A 21,648-nucleotide genomic window follows, 5' to 3' on the forward strand; every position below is an offset into this window, starting at 1 on the left:
ATGCATGGGCTAACACAAGGGTGTGAGAGTTTGGTGTGGGGTGTGATCATACTAGCGTTAGTGTACCAGATGCCATCAGAACTTAGCAGTTCAGCTTACTTGGGCCGGAGTAGTACTCAGAAGGGTGACCTCCTAGGAAGTCCCAGTGTTGAAACCTTCTTTTACTTTTTTGAACATCTAGCTCTGTCATTGTTAAATTTGGATTGCTCTTGTGCTCCTCAAAGCTCATTTTCAATCACCCATCCCCTTCTCCTCCCGCACCCTGACTCATGTTCATTTTGAGTGCTCAATAAGGCATGTTCTTAGTGTAAGATAAGGTGCATTCTAGGCACTAAAGGTGATGTAAAATTTGTGTTCCTCAATAAAGTAATCTCCATAAGGATGAAATGGTCGATTTAACAATTGATTCTTGTGATGACAAAAATAAAAGCTTATAAGATTGGGAAATTGATCCAAGAACTTCTGATGGCCATAAAATTTGACCCACATCTTCGTTCCTCTTCAAATTATCTAGGTGGCTTCACTGGGAGGAGTTGTCTAGAGAGAAACCCGTTCCTTTCTTCCTATCACTGCCTTCTGAGTGCCATATAAGGTGTGTTCTTAGTGTTAGAGTGCTTTTTACTCTCTCATGCATTTTGGGTGCTCAATAAGGTGTGCTCTGAGTGCTCGATAAGGTGCATCCTAGATAAGAAATCACCATGATGCATGGGCTAACATGAGGGTCTAAGAGTTTGGTGTTGGGTGCGATTATACTAGTGTTAGTGTACCAGATCACATTGGAATTCCGTAATTAAGCATGCTTGGGCTGGAATAGTATTGGGATGGGTGACCTCCCGGGAAGTCCTAGTTTTGCACCCTTCTTTTCCTTTTTTGAGAATCCAGTTGTGTCATTGTTACATTTGGACTGCTCTCACACTCCTCAAAGCCCATTTTCAATCAACCATCCCCTTCTCCTCCCACATGTTGACTCATGTTTATTTTGTGTGCTCGATAAGGCACATTCTTAGTGCTAGATAAGGTGCATTCTAGGCACTAAAGGTGACATATAATTTGCGTCCCTCAACAAAGTAATCTCCATAAGGATGAAATGGTTGATGTAATAATTGATTCTTGTGATGATGAAAATAAAAGCTTATAAGATTGGGAAATTGATCCAAGAACTTCTGAGGGCCATAACCTTTTACCTGCATCTTTGTTCTTCTTCAAATTATCCATATGGCTTCATTGGGAGGAGTTTTCTATAGATAAACCCATGCCTTTCTTCCTATTGGCACCTTTTGAGTGCCAGATAATGTGCATTCTTAGTGTCAGAGAGCTTTTTACTCTCTTGTACATTCTGGGTGCTCGATAAGGTGAGCTCCAAGTACTCGATAAAGTGCATCCTAGATAAGGTTGCACCATGATTCATGGGCTAACATAAGAGTGTGAGAGTTTGGTTTTGGGTGCGATCATACTAGCATTAGTGCACTGGATCCCATCAGAACTCTGTAGTTAAGCTTACTTGGGCCGGATTAGTACTAGAATGGGTGACCTCTCGGGAAGTCCTAGTGTTGCAACCTTCTTTTACATTTTTGAGCATTCGACTATGTCATTGTTACATTTGGACTACTCTCATTGTCCACAAATCACATTTTCAATCACCCATCCCCTTCTCCTCCCGCACCCTGACTCATGTTCATTTTGGGTGTTTGATCAAGAACATTCTTAGTGCAAGATAAAGTGCATTTTAGGCTCTAAAGGTGATGTAAAATTTGTGTTCCTCAACAAAGTAATCTCCATAAGGATGAAATGGTCGATGTAACAATTGATTCTTGTGATGATGAAAATAAAAGCTTATAATATTGGTAAATTGATCCAAGAACTTCTAAGGGCAATAACCTTTGACCCACATCTTCATTCTTCTTCAAACTATCTAGGTGGCTTCATTGAGAGGAGTTGTCTAGAGAGAAACCCATACCTTTCTTACTATCTGCACCTTCTGAGTGCTGAATAAGGTGCATTGTTAGTGTCAGATGACTTTTTACTCTCTCATGCTTTTTGGGTTCTCGACATGGTGTGCTCCAAGTGCTCGATAAGGTGCATCCTAGATAAGGTTGTACCATGATGCATGGGCTAACATGAGCATGCGAGAGTTTGGTGTTTGGTATGATCATACTAGCATTAGTGCATCAGATCCCATTAGAACTCTACAGCTAAGCTTACTTGGGCCAGAGTAGTACTGGGATGGGTGACCTCTCGGGAAGTCCTAGTGTTGCACCCTTCTTTTAATTTTTTGAGCATCTGGTTGTGTCATTGTTACATTTAGACTGCTCTCGTGCTCCTCAAAGCCCATTTTCATTTGCCCATCCCCTTCTCCTCCCCCACCTCAACTCATGTTCATTATGAGTGCTTGATAAGGTGCGTTCTTAGTACTAGATAAGGTGCATTCTAGGCACTAAAGGTGACATAAAATTTGCGTTCCTCAACAAAGTAATCTCCATAAGGATGAAATGGTCGATGTAACAATTGATTCTTGTGATGACGAAAATAAAAGGCTATAAGATTGGGAAATTGATCCAAGAGCTTCCAAGGGCTATAACCTTTGACCCACATCTCCATTCTTCAAATTGTCTAGGTGGCTTCATTAGGAAGAGTTTTTTTGGAAAGAAACCTATGCCTTTCTTCCTATCGATGCCTTCCAAGTATTGGATAAGGTGCGTTCTTAGTGTCAGAGTGTGTTTTCCTCTCTTGAGCATTTTGGGTGCTTGGTAAGGTGCACTCCAAGTACTTGATAAGGTGTATCCTAGATAAGATTGCACAATGATGAATGGGCTAACATGAGGGTCTGAGAGTTTTGTGTTGGGTGCGATCATACCAACATTAGTGCACTAGATCCCATCAGAACTCCATAGGTAAGTGCAATTGGGCCAGAGTTGTATTGGGATGGGTGACCTACTGGGAAGTCCTGATGTTGCACCCTTCTTTTACTTTTTTTAGCATCTAGCTATGTCTTTCTTACATTTGGACAACTCTTGTATTCCTCAAAGCCCATTTTCAATCGCCCGTCCCCTTCTCCTCCCGTAGCCTAACTAATGTTCATTCTAAGTGCTCTATAAGGCGTGTTCTTAGTGTTAGATAAGGTGCATTCTAGGCACTAAAGGTGATGTAAAACTTATGTTCCTCAACAAAGTAATCTCCATAAGGATGAAAGGGTTGATGTAACAATTGATTCTTGTGATTGCGAAAATAAAAGCTTATAAGATTGGGAAATTGATCCAAGAACTTCTGAGAGCCATAACCTTTAACCCACATCTTTGTTCTTCTTCAAATTATCCATGTGGCTTCATTGGGAGAAGTTGTCTAGAGAGAAACATGTGCCTTTCTTCCTATCAGTGCCTTTTGAATGCCAAATAAGGTGAGTTCTTAGTGTCAAAGTGCTTTTTACTCTCCCATGCATTTTAGGTGCTTGATAAGGTGTGCTCTGAGTGCTCAATAACATGCATCCTAGATAAGGGTGCACCATGATGCATGGGCTAACATGAGGGTGTGAGAGTTTGGTGTTGGGTGCAATCATACCAACGTTAGTGCACTGGATCCCATCAAGACTCTGCAGTTAAGCGTACTTGGGCTAGAGTAGTATGGGGATGGGTGACTTCCTAGGAAGTCTTAGTGTTGCACCCTTCTTTTACTTTTTTGAGCATCTGGCTATGTCATTGTTACATTTGGACTACTCTCATGCTCCTCAAAGCCCATTTTCAATCACCCATCCCCTTCTCCTCCCGCACCCCACCTCATGTTCATTCTGAGTGCTCGATAAGGCATATTCTTAGTGCTAGATAAGGTGCATTCTAGGTGTCAAAATTTAGCTTAGGAAAGAATTCACACAAGACCAAAGAACTCAAACACGAGCACAACAGTAGACCATAGAGAGAGTATGATCTGAATGACGATATATTCATTCAATATGCTATATTAGATTACACAAGAAGTGCCTATATATAAAGGTTTTTGGAGAGCTTCTAGAATGCATAGAAGTTAGCATCATGATAATTCATACAACCAGGCACATGTCCACTAGATATGGTTAAGCATGAAAGTAAGTGCAATGATGGGAGGATAAGCCTACAATGGTGTAGCATGCAAATCTATGGTGTAGACAACATGTGCTAAATTAGGAGTGCAAATAATTGTGTTTTCAACATGACAACTTAGTGAATTGGGATGATGAAAATAAAAACTTATAAGATTGGGAAATTGATCCAAGAACTTTCGGGGGCCATAACCTTTGACCCACATCTCCCTTCTTCTTCAAATTATCCATGTGGCTTCATTGGGAGGAGTTGTTTGGAGAGAAACCAGTGCCTTTCTTCCTATCGGTGCCTTTCACGTATCAAACAAGGTGCTTTCTTAGTGTCAAAGTGATTTTTACTCTCCCATGCATTCTGGGTGCTAGATAAGGTGTGCTGTGAGTGTTCAATAAGGTGGGTACGAGATAAGGTTGCACCATGATGCATGGGCTAACATGAGGTTGTAAGAGTTTGGCATTGGGTGCAATTATATCGGTGTTAGTGCAGTGGATCCCATCAGAAGTTCACAGTTAAGCATGCTTGGGCCGAAGTAGTACTAGGATGGGTGACCTCTTGGGAAGTCTCAGTTTTGCACCCTTCTTTTACTTTTTTGAGAATCCAACTGTGTCATTGTTACATTTGGACTGCTCTCGTGATCCTCAAAGTCCATTTTCAATCACCCATCCCCTTCTCCTACCATACCATGACTCATGTTCAGTATGAGTGCTCGATAAGGCACGTTCTTAGCACTAGATAAGGTACATTCTAGGCACCAAAGGTGACATAAAATTTGTGTTCCTTTACAAAGTAATGTCCATAAGGATGAAACAGTTGATTTAATAATTGATTCTTATGATGACGAAAATAAAAGATTATAAGATTGGGAAATTGATCCAAGAACTTCTGAGGGCCATAACCTTTGACCCACATCTCCATTCTTCTTCAAATTATCCATGTGGCTTAATTGAGAGGAGTTGTTTGGAGAGAAATCCATGCCTTTCTCCCTATTGGTGCCTTCCAAGTGCCAGATAAGGTGCATTCTTAGAGTCGAAGTGCTTTTTACTCTACCATACATTCTAGGTGCTCGATAAGGTGCATCCTAGATAAGGTTGCACCATGCTACATGGGCTAACACAAGGGTGTGAGAGTTTGGTGTTGGGTGTGATCATACTAGTGTTAGTGCACTGGATCCCATCAAAACTTTGTTGTTAAGCGTGCTTGGGCCAGAGTAGTACTGGGATGGGTGGCCTCCTAGGAAGTCCTGGTGTTTCACCCTTTTACTTTTTTGAGAATCTAGTTGTGTCATTGTTACATTTTGATAGCTCTCGTACTCCTCAAAGCTAATTTTAAATCACCCATCCCCTTCTCCTCCCGTACCCTGACTCATGTTCACTCTGAGTGCTTGATAAGGCACATTCTTAGTGCTAGATAAGGTGCATTCTAGGCACTAAAGGTGACGTATAATTTGTGTTCCTCAACAAACTAATCTCTATAAGGATTAAACGGTTAATGTAACAATTGATTCTTTTGATGATGAATATAAAAGCTTATAAGATTGGGAAATTGATCCAAGAACTTCTGAGGGCCATAACCTTTGACCCGCATCTCCATTCTTCTTTAAATTATCCATGTGGCTTTCTTTGGAGGAGTTATTTAGAGAGAAACCTATGCCTTTGTTCCTATACGCACCTTCCGAGTGCTGGATAAGTTGCATTCTTAGTGTTGGAGTTCTTTTTACTCTCCCATGCATTCTGGGTGCTTGATAAGTTATGCTTTGTGTGCTCTATAAGGTGTGTCCTAGATAAGGTTGCACCATGATGCATCGGCTAACATGAGGGTGTGAGAGTTTGGTGTTGGCTGCGATCATACCAGCATTAGTGCACTAGATCTCATAAGAACTCTAGAGTTAAGCATGCTTGGGCTGGAGTAGTACTGGGATGGGTGACCACCTAGGAAGTCTCGATGTTGCACCCTTCTTTTACTTTTTTTAGCATCCAGCTACATCATTGTTACATTTGGACTGCTCTTGTGCTCTTCAAAGTCCATTTTCAATCACCCATCCACTTATCCTCCTGTACCCCGACTCATGTTCATTTGGAGTGCTCAATAAGGCACATTCTTAGTGATAGATAAGGTGCATTCTAGGCACTAAATGTGATGTAAAATTTGTGTTCCTCAACAAAGCAATCTTTGTGTGAATGAAACGGTTGATGTAACAATTGATTCTTTTGATGATGAAAATAAAAGCTTATAAGATTGGGAAATTGATCCAAGAACTTTTGAGGGCCATAACCTTTGACCTACATCTCCGTTCTTCTTCAAATTATCCATGTGGCTTCATTGGGAGGAGTTGTTTGGAGAGAAACCTGTGCCTTTTTTCCTATCATTACCTTTCTAGTGTCAAATAAGGTACATTCTTAGTGCCATAGTGCTTTTTACTCTCCCGTGCATTCTGGGTACTTGATAAGGTGTGCTCTGAGTGCTTCATAAGATGTGTCCTATATAAGATTGCACCATGACGCATTGGCTAACATGAGGGTGTGAGATTTCTATGTTGGGTGTGATCATACTAGCTTTAGTGCATCAGATACCATCAAAACTCCCTAGTTAAGTGTGCTTGGGCTGGAGTAGTACTGGGATGGGTGACCTCTTGGGAAGTCCCTATGTTGCACCCTTCTTTTACTTTTTTGAGCATCTATTTGTGTCATTGTTACATTTGGACTGCTCTCGTGCTCCTTAATGTCCATTTTCAATCGCCCATCCCCTTCTCCTCTCGTACCCCGATTCATGTTCATTCTAAGTGCTCGATAAGGCACGTTCTTAGTGCTAGATAAGGAGCATTCTAGGAACTAAAGGTGACATAAAATTTGTGTTCCTCAACAAAGTAATCTTCATAAGGATCAAATGGTTGATGTAATAGTTGATTCTTCTGATAACAAAAATAAAAGCTTATAAGATTGGGAAATTGATCCAAGAACTTCTGAGGGCCTTAACCTTTGACTCGCATAATTGTTATTCTTCAAATTATCCATGTGGCTTCATTGGGAGGATCTATTGTTTGCAGAGAAACCCATGCCTTTCTTCCTATTGGCACCTTCTGAATGCCGAATAAGGTGCTTTCTTAGTGCCAGAGTGCTTTTTACTCTCCTGTGTGTTTTGGTTGCTCGATAAGGTGTGCTCCGAGTGCTTGATAAGGTGCATCCTAGATAAGGTTGCACCATGATGCATGGGCTAACAAGTAGGTGTGAGAGTTTTGTGTTGGGTGTGATCATACTAGCATTAGTGCATCAGATCCCATTAGAACTTCATAGTTAAGTGAACCTTAGCTGGAGTAATACTAGGATGAGTGACCTCCTGGGAAGTCCCAGTGTTGCACCCTTCTTTTACTTTTTTGAGCATTAGGCTGTGTCATTGTTACATTTGGACTACTCTTGTGCTCCTTAAAGCCCATTTTTAATCGCCCATCCCCTTCTCCTCCCATACCACAACTCATCTTCATTCTGAGAGCTTGATAAGGCACATTCTTAGTGCTAGATAAGGGGCATTCTAGGCACTAAAGGTGACACAAAATTTGTGATCCTCAACAAAGTAATCTCCATAAGGATGAAATGGTTAATATAACAATTGATTCTTGTGATGATGAAAATAAAATCTTATAAGATTTGGAAATTTATCCAAGAACTTCTGAGGGCCATAATCTTTGACCCCCATCTATGTTCTTCAAATTAGCTGCGTGGCTTCATTGGGAGGAGTTTTTTGGAGAGAAACTCATGCCTTTCTTCCTATCAGCACCTTCTGAGTGATGGATAAGGTACATTCTTAGTGTCAGAGTGCTTATTATTCTCTCGTGCATTCTCAGTGCTCAATAAGGTGCACTTCGAGTGCTCGATAAGGTGCACTTCAATTGCTTGATAAGGTTGCACCATGATGCATTGGCTAACAAGAGGGTTTGAGAGTTTGGTTTTGGGTGCTAGCATACCACCATTAGTGCACTAGATCCCATCAGAATTCCACAGTTAAGCGCACTCAGGCTAGTGTATTACTGGGATGGGTGACCTCCTGGGAAGTCTCAGTGTTGCACCCTTCTTTTACTTTTTTTAGCATATGGTAGTGTCATTATTACATTTGGACTACTTTGATACTCCTCAGAGCCCATTTTCAATCACCCATCCCCTTCTCCCCCCGTACCACGACTTATGTTCATTCTAAGTGCTCGATAAGGCACATTCTTAGTGCTCGATAAGGTGCATTCTAGGCACTAAAGGTGACATAAAATTTGTGTTCCTCAACAAAGTAATCTCCATAAGGATGAAATAGTTGATGTAACAATTGATTCTTGTGATGATGAAAATAAGAGCTTTTAAGATCGAGAAATCGATCCAAGAACTTCCAAGGGCCATAACCTTTGAACCGTATCTCTCTTCTTCTTCAAATTATCCATGTGGCTTCATTGGGATGAGCTATTTGGAGAGAAACCCCTACATTTATTCCTATCAATACCTTCTGAGTGCCAAATAAGGTGTGTTCCTAATGTCAGAGTGCTTTTTACTCTCTTGTGCATTCTAGGTGCTCAATAAGATGCACTCTGAGTGCTCAATAAGGTGCATACTAGACAAGGTTACGTTATGACACATGGGCTAACATGAGTGTCTGAGAGTTTGGTGTTGGGTGTGATCATACTAGCATTAGTGGACTGGATCCCATTGGAACTTTGTAGCTAAGGATGCTTGGGCCAAATTAGTACTAGAATGGGTGACCTCCTAGGAAGTCGCAATTTTGCACCCTTCTTTTTCTTTTTTGAGCATTCAGCTGTGTCATTGTTACATTTGGACTATCGTGCTCCTCAAAGCCCATTTTCAATCGCTCATCCCCTTCCCCTCCCGTACCTCAACTCATGCTCATTCTGAGTGCATGATAAGGCTCATTCTTAGTGCTAGATAAGGTTCATTCTAGGCACTAAAGGTGACATAAAATTTATATTCCTCAAGAAAGTAATCTCCATAAGGATGAAAAGGTTGATGTAACAATTGATTATTATGATGATGAAAATAAAACATAATAAGATTTGGAAATTGATCCAAGAACTTTTGAGGGCCATAACCTTTGACCTGCATCTCCGTTCCTTTGCAAATTATTCACATGGTTTCATTGGGAGAAGTTGCTTGGAGAAAAACCCATGCCTTTCTTCCTATTGACACCTTCCATGTGCCAGATAAGGTGTGTTCTTAGTGTTAGAGTACTTTTTACTCTCTCATGCATTCTGGGTGCTTGATAAGGTGCACTTTGAGTGCTCAATAAGGTGCATCCTAGATAAGATTGCATTATGATGCATGGGCTAACAAGAGGGTGTGAGAGTTTGGTGTTGGGTGTAATCATACTAGTGTTAGTGCATCAGATCCCATTAGAACTCCACAGTCAAGTGCGCTTGGCCTAGAGTAGTACTAGGATGGGTGACCTCCCAAGAAGTCTCGGTGTTGCATCCTTTTACTTTTTTGAGGATTCAGCTATGACATTGTTACATTTTAACTGCTCTAATGCTCCTCAAAGCCCATTTTCAATAGCCCATCTCCTTCTCCTCCTGAACAACGATTCATGTGCATTCTGAGTGCTGGATAAGGCACATTCTTAGTGCTAGATTAGGTGCATTCTAGACACTAAAGGTGAGGTAAAATTTATGTTCCCTAGCATAGTAATGTCCATAAGGATGGAATGGTTGATGTAACAATTGATTCTTGTGATGATGAAAATAAAAGCTTATAAGATTGAGAAATTGATTCAAGAACTTTCGAGGGCCATAACCTTTGACCTACATCTCCATTTTTCTACAAATTATCCATGTGGCTTCATTGGGAGGAGTTGTTTGGAGAGAAATTTGTGCCTTTTTTCCTATTGGTGCCTTTTGAGTACTAGATAAGGTGTGTTCTTAGTGTTAGAGTTATGGTGGCTCAACAAGGTGCACTCCAAGTCCTCGATAAGGTGTGTCCTAGATAAGGTTGCACTATGATGCATGGGCTAACACAAGGGTGTGAGAGTATGGTGTTTGGTGCAATCATAGAAGCGTTAGTACACCTGATCCCATCAGAACTTTGTAGTTAAGCGCTCGAACCAAAGTAGTACTAGGATGGGTGACCTCCTGGGAAGTCTTGGTGATGCACCCTTCTTTTACATTTTTGAGCATCTAGTTGTGTCATTGTTACATTTGGACTAATCTCATTCTCCTCAAAGCCCATTTTCAATTGCCCATCCCCTTGTCATCTTGTATCTTGACTCATGTTCATTCTCAGTGCTCGATAAGGCACATTCTTAGTGCTAGATAAGGTGTATTCTAGGCACTAAAGCTGACCTAAAATTTATGTTTCTCAATAAATTAATCTCTATAAGGATGAAATGGTTGATGTAACAGTTGATTCTTGTGATGACAAAAATGAAAGCCTATAAGATTGGAAAATCAATTCAAGAACTTTTGATGGCCATAACCTTTGACCCACATCTTTGTTCTTCAAATTATAGACATGGCTTAATTGGAAGGACTTGTTTGGAGAGAAAGCAATGATTTTCTTCCTACCAATGCCTTTCAAGTGCTAGACAAGGTGCATTCTTAATGTCAGAGTGCTTTTTACTATCCTGTGCATTTTGGGTGCATGATAAGGTGCACTTTGAGTGCTCAATAAGGTGCATCCTAGATAAGGTTCCATTATGATGCATAGGCTTACACGAGGGTGTGAGAGTTTGGTGTTGGGTGCGATCATGCTAGTATTAGCACACCAGATCCCTTCAAAACTTCTGAGGGCCATAATCTTTGACCCGCATCTCCGTTCTTCTTCAAATTATCCACATGACTTCATTGGGAGGAGTTTTTGGAGAGAAACTTATTCTTTTCTTCCTATCAATGCCTTCTGCGTGCCGAATAAGTTGCGTTTGTAGTGTCGTAGTTCTTTTTACTCTCTCGTGCATTTAGGGTGCTCGATAAGGTGCACTTCGAGTGGTCGATAAGGTGCATCCTAGATAAGGTTACACCATGAGGCATGGGCTAACACAAGGGTGTGAGAGTTTGGTGCTGGCTGTGATCATACAAATGCTAGTGCACTGGATCCCATTAGAACTCCGCAGTTGAGCATGCTTGAGTTGGAGTAGTACTAGGATGGGTGACCTCCCAGGAAGTCTCAGTATTGCACCCTTCTTTTACTTTTTTGAGCATCTAGCTATGTGATTGTTACATTTGGACTGCTCTCATGCTCCTCAAAGCCTATTTTCAATCACCCATCCCCTTCTCCTCTTGTACGTTGACTCATGTTCATTCTAAGTACTCGGTAAGGCACATTCTTAGTGCTAAATAAGGTGCATTGTAGGCACTAAAGGTGATCTGAAATTTAAGTTCCTTAATAAAGTAATAGCCATAAGGATGAAATGGTCGATGTAACAATTTATTCTTGTGATGATGAAAATAAAAACTTATAAGATTGGGAAATTGATCCACAAACTTTTGAGGGCCAAAACCTTTTGACTAACATCTCTGTTCTTCTTCAAATTATCCACGTGGCTTCATTGGGAGGAGTTTTTTGGAGAGAAACCTATGCCTTTCAACCTATAGGCACCTTTCAAGTGTTAAATAAGGTGCATTCTTAGTACAAAGTGCTTTTTACTCTCCCATGCATTCTGGGTGCTCGATAAGGTGCACTCTGAGTGCTCGATAAGGTGCATCCTAGATAAGGTTGCACCATGATGCATGGGCTAATATGAGGGTGTGAGAGTTTGGTGTTAGGTGCAATCATAGCAGAGTTAGTGGAGTAGATCCAGTCAGAACACTGCAATTGAGCATGCTTGGGTCAGAGTAGCACTAGGACGGGTGACCTCCGGGGATGTCCTGGTGTTGCACCCTTCTTTTACGTTTCTTTGCATCCAGCTGTGTCATTGTTACATTTGGACTACTCTCATGCTCCTCAAAGCCCATTTTCAATCGCCCATCCCCTTCTCCTCCCATACCTTGACTCATGTTCATCCTGAGTGCTCGATAAGGAATGTTATTTGTGCTAGATAAGGTGCATTCTAGGTACTAAAGGTGATGTAAATTTTATGTTCCTCAAAAAAGTAATATCCATAAGGATGAAATGGTCGACGTAACAAATGATTTTTGTGATGACGAAATTAAAATTGTATAAGATTGGGAAATTGATCCAAGAACTTCTGAGGGCCATAAACTTTGACTTGCATCTTCGTTGTTGTTCAAATTATCCATGTGGCTTCATTAGGAGGACTTGTTTGGAGAGAAACTTGTGTCATTCTTCATATCGGTGCCTTACAAGTGCCAGATAAGGTGTATTCTTAGTGTCGAAGTGGTTTTTATTCTCTCATGCATTCTAGGTGGTCGATAAGGTGCACTCTGAGTGCTCAATAAGGTGCACCCTAGATAAGGTTTCACCATGATTCATGGGCTAACATGACAAGTTTGAGATTTTGGTGTTGGCTACGATCGTACTAATGTTAGTGCACTGGTTCCTATATGAACTTTGTAGTTGAGCACATTTGGGCCGAAGTAGTAGTGGGATGGGTGACCTCTCGGGATGTCTAGATGTTGCACACTTCTTTTACTTTTTTGAGCATTTGACTATGTCATTGTTATATTTTGATTGCTCTCATGCTCCTCAAAGCCCATTATCAATCGCCAATCCCCTTCTCGTCCTATACCTCAACCCATGTTCATTCTAAGTGCTCGATAAGGCACATTCTTAGTGCTAGATAAGGTGCATTCTGGGCACTAAAGGTGACATAAAATTTATGTTCCTCAACAAAGTAATCTCCATAAGGATGAAATGGTTGATGTAACAATTAATTCTTGTGATGATGAAAACGAAAGCTTATAAGATTGGGAAATTGATCCAAGAACTTCTGAGGGACATAACATTTGACCAACATCTCCATTCTTCTTCAAATTATACACGTGGCTTCTTTGGGAGTTGTTTGGAGAGGAACCCATGCCTTTCTTCCTATCGATGACTTCTAAGTGTCGAATAAGGTGTGTTCTTAGTGTCAGAGTTGTTTTTACTCTACCATGCATTCTAGGTGCTTGATAAGGTGCACTCTGAGTGCTCAATAAGCTGCATACTAGATATGGTTGCACAATGATGCATTGGCTAACATGAGGGTTTGAGAGTTTGGTATTGGGTGCGATCATACCAATGTTAGTTCACTAGATCTAATCAAAACTCCACAGATGAGCGCGCTTGGGCAGTAGTAGTACTTGGATGGGTGACCACTTGGGAAGTCACGGTGTTGCACCCTTCTGTTACATTTTTGAGCATCCGGCCCTATCATTGTTACATTTGGACTACTCTTGTGCTCCTCAAAGCCCATTTTCAATCACCCATCCACTTTTCCTCCCATACCGCGACTCATGTTCATTCTGAGTGCTCGATAAGGCACATTCTTAGTGATAGATATGGTGCATTCTAGGCACTAAAAGTAATGTAAAATTTGTGTTCCTCAAAAAAGTAATCTCCATAAGGATGAAATGGTTGATGTAACAATTGATTCTTGTGATGATGAAAATAAAAGCTTATCAGATTGGGAAATTGATCCAAGAACTTCTAAGGGCCATAACCTTTTACTCACATCTCCCTTCCTCAAATTATCCATGTGGCTTTATTGGGAGGAGTTATTTAGAGAGAAACCTGTGCCTTTCTTCCTATCAGTGCCTTCAAAGTGCCAAATAAGGTGCATTTTAAGTGTTAGAGTGCTTTTTACTCTCCCGTGCATTCTGGGTGCTTGATAAGGTGCACTTAGAGTGCTTGATAAGGTGCATCCTAGATAAGGTTGCACCATGATGCATTGGCTAACACGAGGGAGTGAGAGATTGTAGTTGGGTGCGATCATATCAATGTTAGTGCACTAAACTCCATTAGAACTCCCCAGTTAAGCTCGCTTGGGTCGGAGTAGCACAGGGATGGGTGACCTCTTGCGAAGTGTCAGTGTTGCACCCTTCTTTTACTTTTTTTAGCATCGGACTATGTCACTGTTACATTTGGATTTCTCTTGTGCTCCTTAAGGCCCATTTAATCACTCATCCCCTTCTCCTCCCATACCCTGACTCATGTTCATTCTGAGTGATCTATAAGGCACATTCTTAGTGCTAGATAAGATGCATTCTAGGCACTAAAGGTGATGTATAATTTATGTTCCTCAAAAAAGTAATCTACTTAAGGATGAAATGGTCGATGTAACAATTGATTCTTGTGATGACAAAAATAAAAGCTTATCAGATTGGGAAATTGATCCAAGAACTTCTAAGGGCCATAACCTTTGACCCACATCTCTGTTCTTCAACAAATTATCAATGTGGCTTTATTGGGAGGAGTTGTTTGGAGAGAAACTCGTGCCTTTCTTCCTATCGGTAGCTTTCATGTGTCCAATAAGGTGTATTCTTAGTGTTAGAGTACTTTTTACTCTCCCATTCATTCTAGGTGCTCGATAAGGTGTGTCCTAGATAAGGTTGCACCATGATGCATGGGCTAACATGAGGGTGTGAGAGTTTGGTGTTGGGTGCGATTATACCAGTGTTAGTGCACCAGATCCAATTAGAACTCCTCAATTAAGTGCACTTGGGCCAAAGTAGTACTGGAATGGGTCACCTCCCAGGAAGTCCTAGTGTTGTACCCTTCTTTTTCTTTTTTGAGCATCCAACTGTGTCAATGTTACATTTGGACTACTCTTATGCTCCTCAAAGTCCATTTTTAATTGACCATCCACTTCTCCTCTCGTAGCCCGACTCATGTTCATTCTAAATGCTCAATAAGGCACGTTCTTAGTGATAGATAAGGTGCAGTCTAGGAACTAAAGGTGACATAAAATTTATGTTCCTCAACAAAGTAATCTCCATAAGGATGAAATGGTTGATGTAACAATTAATTCTTGTGATGATGAAAATAAAACCTTATCAGATTGGGAAATCAATCCAAGAAATTTTGCGGGCCATAATGTTTGATTCGCATCTTTTCTTCAAATTATCCACATGGCTTCATTGGGACAAGTTGTTTGGAGAGAAACCCCTACCTTTCTTCCTATCAGGGCCTTTTGAGTGCCAGATAAGGTGTGTTCCAAGTGTCAGAGAGCTTTTTACTCTCCCTTGCATTCTAGGAGATTGATAAGGTATGCTCTAAGTTCCATTGACTTGGGAGGGCCATAACCTTTGACCCACATCTCTATTCTTCTTCAAATTATCCATGTGGCTTCATTAGGAGGAGTTGTATGGAGAGAAACTTATGCCTTTCTTCCTATCGGCATCTTCCAAGTGTTGGATAAGGTGCATTCTTAGTGTTGAAGTACTTTTCATTCTCCCATGCATTTTGGGTGCTCGATAAGGTGCGGTCTAAGTGCTCGATAAGGTTTCTCCTAGATAAGGTTACACCATGATGCATGGGCTAATACAAGAGTGTGAGAGTGTGGTGTTGGGTGTGATCATACCAGTGTTAGTGCACCAGATCCCATTTGAACTCTATAGTTGAGCACTCTCAGACCAAAGTAGTACTAGGATGGGTGACCTCTTGGGAAGTCTCAGTGTTGCAACCTTCATTTACTTTTTTAAGCATCCAACTATGTCATTGTTACATTTGACTACTCTCATGCTCCTCAAAGCCCATTTTCAATCGCCCATCCCCTTCTCCTCCCCTGCTGTTGTATATGAGCAATGTTAGTATGCTAATAGAAACCAAATTTAAATAAAGCTTCTACAAACTAAAAAAAATTCATAAACTTCAAGATAGACTAAGATGAGCTCTCAATTGAGAATATGAGCCATTAATGGACTCTCTCAATAAGAATCTCTCTTGTTGACTAGCTTTATCTAAATGGATAGGATGTATGCTCAATATGCTTCCAAAGGCTTCAATGGATGATTGTGGATTTTTGGTGTGGATAGATGGCTTTAGTATGGATTTGGCTCTCAAAATAGCATTATAACTTTACTTCATGGATTGTGTTATTTTGCAAAGGGGAAGGATCCAATTTATAGGCAAGAGGCTTGAGGGATTGAGGGCTAAGATGCAAGGATGAGAAAAAGCTCATGGAGGGCTTAGATTGCATGAGAGGAGAGCACATGGATTGTGCTTCCTTACAACCAATCAAGGAGTGACACATGTCACATGGTGAGAGGATGGAAGAAAGGGGAAGGATGAGTCAACAAAGGAGGCTCAAGGGATAAAATCTTCATAAAGACCCTCATAATGACTTGTAAGAGCAATAAAAGGGCTTGTAAGAGTCATTTATGACCTAGTGGACTTCATAAAGTTTTATGGTTGAGATATTTTGAGGGTGATGAGAGAAATTTCGACTTGGACTTGATTAGGAAAGTTTTAAACTTGCTTAGGCTTGTGCAAATGATTAGAGGATGGATTAGGATGGTTTAGGATTAGCGTAGGGATAGGCAAGTGGATGGCATTTAATGAGGGTGGGTGAAGGAGGAGATATTTGTTAACTTTGGCTTGGGTTAGTAAGTTTTAACCCATGTTTAAGGAATGTGACAAGGTTAGGAGGGGATTAGGATTAGGTTTAAAGACATCTTCTAGAAGAGTCTAGACTTTGGATGAGGATAAAGACTTTCTAGAATAGTCTAGAATTTCCTAGGATGAGGATGAAGACTTTCTAGAAGAGTCTAGAACTTCTTAGGATGAGGATAAATTAGATTTTTAGGAAATAAATAATGTTTTATTTATTTCAAGGTTTTGGGTTGAGGATATATTTATTAAAACTTTTTTAATAAACATGAGGATTAATATTTAATCTTGATTAAATATTTTGAGTTGGGATTAGGGGTAGGAAATGATGAGATTAGCCTTTAATCGAAATTAAAGAAGGATTAGAAGATTTTGGAAGAGGTTATTGGTCATAAGGAAATTGGCCAAGTTTTGGGCAAAAAATAAATTTTTTATTTATTTTAGGATTTTTGGTCAATTTATTAATTAAATAATTAATAAATAAGGAAATAATGTTTAAATAAGATTTAAACATTTTTGGGAGGGATTCCTTAATTAAATATTTTTAATTAAGATAAAGGGATTTAATGGCATAAAAATTAATTAATTAATCAATTAAATAATTAATTAATTAAATGATGATGTCATCAGGTATTTTTTAGAAAATAAAAATACTTTATTTTTTAAAGGATTTTTAGGTGTCTACAGCTGCAACTCATGTTCATTTTGAGTGCTCAATAATGCACATTCTTAGTACTAGATAAGGTGCATTCTAGGCACTAAAGGTGATGTAAAATTTTTGTTCCTCAACAAAGTAATCTCCATAATGATGAAATAGTCAATGTAACAATTGATTATTGCGATGAAGAAAATAAAAGTTTATAAGATTGGGAAATTGATCCAAGAACTTTTGAGGGCCATAACCTTTGACCTGCATCTCTGTTCTTCTTCAAATTATCCACGTGGCTTCATTGGGAGGAGTTGTTTGGAGAGAAACCCATGCCTTTCTTGCTATCAGCACCTTCTAAGGGCCAAATAAGGTGCATTGTTAGTGACAAAGTGCTTTTTAATCTCTTGTGCATTCTAGGTGCTTGATAAGGTGTGCTTTGAGTGCTTTATAAGGTGCATCCTAGATAAGGTTGCATAATGATACATGGGCTAACACAAGGGTTTGAGAGTTTGGTGTTGGGTGTGATCATACCAATGTTAGTGTACTAGATCCCATTAGAGCTCTGCAGTTAAGCATGCTTGGGCTGGAGTAGTACTAGGATAGGTGATCTCTTGGGAAGTCTCGATGTTGCACCCTTCTTTTACTTTTTTGAGCATATGGCTTTGTCATTGTTATATTTGGAATGATCTTGTACTCCTCAAAGCCCATTTTTAATTACCTATCCCCTTCTCCTCACATACAATGACTCATGTTGACTTTGAGTGCATGATAAAGCAGGGTATTAGTGCTTGATAAGGTTCATTCTAGGCACTAAAGGTCATGTAAAATTTATGTTCCTCAACAAAGTAATCTCCATATATCCTTGAGACTTGCTTGGTTCCTAAAGTCTACACAAATTCTTATTTCACCATTTTTCATTCTCATAGGAACAATATTCACTGTCCAAGTCAAGTGATGGATTGGCTAAATTATGCAAGATTTCACCATCTTCTCTACTTCTTTCAAAATAGCCTTGGATACTTTAGGATTATATTTTCTGAGCTTTTGCCTAAAAGTGGCATCTCCTAGTTTTAGAGGTATATGATGCATAAATTCACCATTCTTGAAGTTCTTTAAGTATTTGTATCCCCAGACAAAAACATTTGGATATTTGGCAAGAAGTTTCAACAATCTATCTTTCTCTTTTTTGAAGCAATTTTGGCCAATGGAAATCCATTTAGGGTTTTCTTCATCCCCAATGTTGATTTTGTCATGTTCCCCTTGGTCTTTGTTAGGATCATTTCCCTTTTTCATGGTGCTGTCATCCTTTCTACCAAAGAGATGTTCTAAAGATACCAACCCTTTTGGAATTTTGTTACCTTTTAATTGAACAACTTCTCCTGATTTAGTTAATTCTTCTCTGATTAATTTTTCATCAGTGTTCGACCCTTTAAAGAAAGTATCATTGAAATTTCCAGCACATTCAATCAAGTCCTTTAATTGTGCATCATTATCAAAAACCTGCCAATGATTTACATTATTTGGGACCCTAGGTCTGTAAATCATATCAATTCTATAAGTATCACTTTTGAATTCTAGACGTGGTAGCAAAAAAGAGGCCAAGACAACAAAAGAGTCAACTTTAGTATTTTGTGAACGAGGCACAAATTGAATAGAGAAAGAATCAAAAGATTCAATTTCATCCCAAACTAGATTCCTGTAATGTCTCAACTTATCATTTTTCATAGAAAATTGCTTCCTTACCTATTTTATGATGAGTTCAGCATTTCCTCTCACCTTCAAAATCTTTATATTCTTTGCTTTGGCTTCCTGCAGGCCTAGGAGCAATGCTTCATACTTTGTAGTGTTTTTGATTAGATAAACAGGTTTTACAGGGATCCTAAAACCCAAAAGTTAAAACATAAAAGGCTGATAATAAGCATGAAAGCCTAGCCAAAAAAGTATAAGTTTAAAGGCTGATAATAAGCATAAAGCCCAGCCAAAAAGTAGAGTTTTGAGAAAAGACCAGGATAAAAAAAAGAAGTAAAACCACGGCCTAAAGCCAGAACAAAAAGCCAAAAGACAATGAGAAACAAAAGAATAGGCGAGAGTTATTCCTCATTCTTTCACTCCAGCTCTTGCATAACCTAAGTAGCCTCAAAGGCCAGTTGATTCTCCTCCACTTCTAGCTGTTGCACCCTTTCGTTCCCCTAGTTCTAATCAGGAATGGTGTTATCCTTTGCAAAGCCATCCTCTATTCTAGCTTCATCCCTATCTTTTCCTTCCTCATCATCCTGCATTTCTCTATCTTTGATCCATACCATAAGAGAGATGATGTTGTTGTTAATGGAGCTTAACAAAGAGAAAATTTGATTCGCTAGGTTGTGATTGTAGTTCTCCAAGTTATGTATCCTTTTTTCTGCCAGACTGAGCCTGTTAGTCAAATCCGTCCTTCTATTAGCATCAATCCCTTTCCTTATTGCCTCAAAATGTTTTACCTAATCTTTGACCTCCTCTAGCTCATGGAAAAGCCATTTGATTGATCTAAAATTGTCAATCATACTAGTATGAGCATTATTCAAAAGGTTCATCCCTATCTCCCTAGCTTTGTCCAAAATAGCCACAATCAATGGGTCAATGAGTTCTTCCAGCTGCTATTCTTCTTGATTTTCTACGAGGATTTGGGGATTCATGGCCTCCCTAAAGATGCCCATCTTCGAAGTCTTGACATTGAAGTTTATCCAAGCTTTCCTCCTATCATTGGTTTGCACTTCCCCTTCCACATACCCAACTTTCTCCTCTTTTGGCTCCTTAGGTTGGAGATGGATAGGAGATAGGGGCAGCATGGATGCTTCCTCAAATTGAGAGTGCACTTCCTCCAAACTCTCCCTCTTGCATTTCTTCCTTCCACTTTCCTCCTTAATTTCCTCCTGCATCTCCTTAACCACCTTCTCAAACTCTGGCTCCTCCTCATCATTGTTGTCTCCCTCCTTAGGCTTCTCAGGAGGCTTCAGCCCAAGATCCATAGGGCTTTTTCTGCTAGGGGTAATGGGGGAGGGCAATTTTTTAGCTTGGTAAGTCGCTGCTTTCCCCGAAGAAGAGATCCCACCTTTCTCAGAGCTGAGGCTTTGTATTTCATCCGAGTCAGAGGAGTAACTAGAACTACTAGACTCCACATTCTCTGCCTTAGGGGGAGCGATACTTATAGTCTGAGCCTTGAAGTGCTCATGAATAAGTAGCAGAAACCCCTCGTGCAGAGCCAAGTTTGTGGTGGGCTTCTTTTTGAAGCTGTCCACCACCTTGCTCATAGAGGTTAACAAATAATAAGGAAAGGGAATTTTGGCATTATTCTGGAAATGATTCAATATAACAAAGTGGTGGGTACAAGCTCTATCATACCTAGGGTCCAAATTAATGCACTCGATAACAGCTTTCAGAACATACCTCCACCGCTTCTTCATGGAGTCGGGGACATAGTAGGTGTCAATATTTTTCAGCACCTTCAATTCCTTCTCACTCTCCATAAAGTCCTTAACCACATTGGCCGAGAGCTTCTTATCCCTGAAGAATTTAAAATCGTCGATAGGGATTTTGGTGATAGTTGCAATCACCTCCTCTGTTATCCGAAAGTAGACACCATTCACCTTCACCCTGCCATCCTTCTAGGAGCCCACCATACTTTTGGTCACCTCTAGATCGAATCCATGCAGCTTCATGATATAATTGGTAACCCCACCTTCTTCAAGCTTTTCCCACACTTTTGGCCTACTTCTCCATTTCTCAAAATCTCCCACCGGCTCCTTTCTACATTTCTCACCTACCATTTTCGCACACTACACACCCTCTTTACTCATGTGCTCTTCACTCTGTGACTAAAATGGACCTCTGAGAGTTAGCAATGAATAAAGAAAAATAACCTTGTTATTTCCCCAGAAGTGATTGCAAAAAATAACCCACAAAGTGTGTCGATTAATCAATAATGGAAAACTGCATTTACGATTTCCCATGCTTCCATCTTGAAAAGTACCCTTATTTCTTAAACCCTTCATATTCATAATTATAGCTTGATTTTCTTCATACTTCCTTGGATTTTATCCAAGTCAATCATACTTTTAATGTCTATTGACAAACAAGTTTCGGGAAGCCAAGTCATTTTTTGGTTTGTGCCCACCCCTATATTCACAAACCTGTCGGCAACTGGGTTTGCTTCCCAAGAAGTATGAGTGCTGTGGATTATATTAAATTTGGTGAGGGTCACATGAGTCTCATAAATAAGATTTGCAATCATCCATGATGGATGTGATTTTCCATTGATGCACTTTATAATGTTATTCGAGTCCCCTTCGAGCCATAAATTGCTAAACCCAATTTCAAAAGACAGATTTACTACATTGCATGCAGTGTTGGCTTCCGCAAAATGATTTGTTTAGAATCCCAATATGAGAGAAAAAGCCGCAATACAGTTTCCATTTTCATTCCTTATTACACC

General features: G+C 39.9%; 10 pseudogenes; all 10 read left to right on the forward strand.

The window, feature by feature from the left end:
• The first annotated feature begins 739 nt into the window (after nt 1-739).
• On the forward strand, nt 740-858 carry LOC149530176 (5S ribosomal RNA; annotated as a pseudogene).
• Nucleotides 859-1,440: 582 nt separating this feature from the next.
• LOC149530177 (5S ribosomal RNA) lies at nt 1,441-1,559 on the forward strand (annotated as a pseudogene).
• Nucleotides 1,560-2,141: 582 nt separating this feature from the next.
• On the forward strand, nt 2,142-2,260 carry LOC149530178 (5S ribosomal RNA; annotated as a pseudogene).
• A 580-nt stretch (nt 2,261-2,840) lies between these two features.
• On the forward strand, nt 2,841-2,959 carry LOC149530179 (5S ribosomal RNA; annotated as a pseudogene).
• Nucleotides 2,960-4,525: 1,566 nt separating this feature from the next.
• On the forward strand, nt 4,526-4,644 carry LOC149530180 (5S ribosomal RNA; annotated as a pseudogene).
• Nucleotides 4,645-5,203: 559 nt separating this feature from the next.
• On the forward strand, nt 5,204-5,322 carry LOC149530181 (5S ribosomal RNA; annotated as a pseudogene).
• A 579-nt stretch (nt 5,323-5,901) lies between these two features.
• On the forward strand, nt 5,902-6,020 carry LOC149530182 (5S ribosomal RNA; annotated as a pseudogene).
• Nucleotides 6,021-9,410: 3,390 nt separating this feature from the next.
• LOC149530183 (5S ribosomal RNA) lies at nt 9,411-9,529 on the forward strand (annotated as a pseudogene).
• A 5,960-nt stretch (nt 9,530-15,489) lies between these two features.
• LOC149530184 (5S ribosomal RNA) lies at nt 15,490-15,608 on the forward strand (annotated as a pseudogene).
• Nucleotides 15,609-17,697: 2,089 nt separating this feature from the next.
• LOC149530185 (5S ribosomal RNA) lies at nt 17,698-17,816 on the forward strand (annotated as a pseudogene).
• The last annotated feature ends 3,832 nt before the right edge of the window (nt 17,817-21,648 follow it).

The sequence above is a fragment of the Cupressus sempervirens genome, chromosome 11, assembly GCF_028749045.1.
Source record: "Cupressus sempervirens isolate cs-2001-9-10 chromosome 11, ASM2874904v1, whole genome shotgun sequence".
Lineage (NCBI taxonomy): Eukaryota > Viridiplantae > Streptophyta > Pinopsida > Cupressales > Cupressaceae > Cupressus > Cupressus sempervirens.